Here is a 2,303-nt window from a genome sequence, read left to right on the forward strand (position 1 = left end):
GAGCGGCACCGCGCTGGGTGAGCATTTCGCGGCCAAGCATGCATCTGACCCACTGCCATTGGGAGCAACGGCTTTCTCGGGTATCCGGGTTCTGGGTTCTGAGCGTGACCGCCCCAGGAGGATCCGGGAGGCCATCAACATCAGGGAGCGATCCCCGGAAATTAACAACAACAGTGGCTGGGATCTGCTATAACACCACCTTACTGCGAGTGGCGCGGGGCTCTACACACCTCACTGGTGGTGTGAGACTGGAACTGGGCTGTTATCACTGCTGTAGCGCAGTATCTACTTTCCTCGCCGTTTGTGCTTGTGTTGTCATGTATATGTAGTAATGCACACCCGCCATGACGTGCTTTGCACTTCTCTACGCGCGCTGTCACTATGTACCGCGCTTTGCTTGCTTGCCTCCTTCTTTTATACTGCTGTTCTTTCCATGTCCACTTCATTCCTGATGATGGTCATAAAGACCGAAACGTTTTAACCATACCAATGGATTTGTGTGAAATGCAGTGCTCTCTTGAGTGTAGGCAGGTTGCCTGCAAACAATTCAAAAGTAAGGAGAGTATCATAATCTAAAATTTGAGCCTTTGCATTAATTGTATTGAACAATGGCACAATTGTGTATAATGTGCCATGCACACGATTGAAGACAGGTTTGAAGTCACTGCAAGAGTCGCCAAATTGAAAAAAAACATAGCGCAGTGCTATCTACCATTGGTCTTAAAATGCCACATGGCTTGTTTACGGCAGAAATGTGTTCGCCACCCTACTGTGCTGGCGGTGCAAGCTGGCTGCCCTAATTATGTAGACTACACAGTCAGCAGAGATATCAGATATCACTCCAATCAAAACTACAATACAACTCTCACCAGAAATACTAAGAGACGCTATAATAATTATAAGCTGTTACAGAGGCGTGGATCGGTGTAACGGGAAGGCACATCCGTACGCCTAAAGAAACGTGTGGGATCCAATCGACAAATTGATCTCCCTCAGTCGTCCTAACCACCAGAGAATCATTGGCAGAACAGCTATGAGTCAAGTCAAGAAAAATGAAGTGTTTTGCATAGGCACTGGTGTCCGTGATAATCATACGTCATCTACTTTGGAATCAATAGCCTCGTTGGTCGCTTATCCGCAGGGGTTATTATATTATTATATATATTTGAGGATTTCCCAAAGACGTAGTCTAAATTGAAGGGAGTTCCATTATAATGGGAGGCTGTAGGGTTGAGATAGCAGACAGTGGAGGGCTAATGATTCATATTGAACAGCCTAGCTAGAGAAATACAATTATGCTGAATGTTCCAGAATGGTCCTTTACCCAATAATACCTATAGCCTCGGGGTATGCCTTGAAATACGAAATATACGGAAACAGAAACACAAAATAAGAATAAGCGCAACGCTCAAAGAAGGAGAACAGAGGCATGTCAGTGAGGAGTGGCGGGGGTTACTAGTATATGCTTTGTGAATTTTCTGCCCTGGGCGTTGATATTCGTTTTGTTAGGATCTGAGGTGACTGGGTTCGTTAGAATTGGCTATGTGGTAAAGCTTCAGGAACAGCGTCCACGCATCCATTCCCTATTAGAGAAGTGTAAATAGCGCGTGTGACGGGAGCAGACGCAGTGCTGTATTCTAGTCAGTGGGCAGTATTGCAGATAACCAACGACTCACCATCAGGCGTGGTGTTACCAGGGATTTCCCCTCTTTGGAGGTCGTTGTTATGGGGACCAAGGCCTTGGTAATGGTTGGGATGTGTTTGTGTATACGTGGATAATAACATGTAGTGACGTTCCTGCGCTTCAGCACTGGCATGTTCAGTTGTCTCCAGATCAGCATACAGCGAATCTTGGGCTTGTTCAATATTAGCTGGTGCCGTTGACGACTGCACATGGACAAAATCCGGCATGGTGCCATCATCAGTCATGGAGCAGGACCAGGGCGTGACGTTCGCGATCTTCGAGTCTACCGCTTCAATGTAATATGGGCCCTGGGATGTGTCCGTTGCTACTTGGTCGTATTGTTGGGGGCGAGCTGTTGTAGACGGAGGTGTTCTTGGAGTTTGCAAGCTTACCGCTTCTCTATTTTCTGGTCGAGAGTGGCCATGCCGGCATAATATTTGGCATGGACCCGAACAGTACGGAACGCCATTGCCATGTTCTGCATCAGATCTCGCGCACTGCCGATGACATCGTGCGCGACGTCACCCGACTTCTGGTGTGCAAGTCTGTACGATGAGTGTGCTGGATGTCTACAGCTGCTGTGCATGTGACTAGAATGTGCAAGAACAGTCACATGACT

The sequence above is a fragment of the Sycon ciliatum genome, chromosome 3, assembly GCF_964019385.1.
Source record: "Sycon ciliatum chromosome 3, ocSycCili1.1, whole genome shotgun sequence".
NCBI lineage: Eukaryota > Metazoa > Porifera > Calcarea > Leucosolenida > Sycettidae > Sycon > Sycon ciliatum.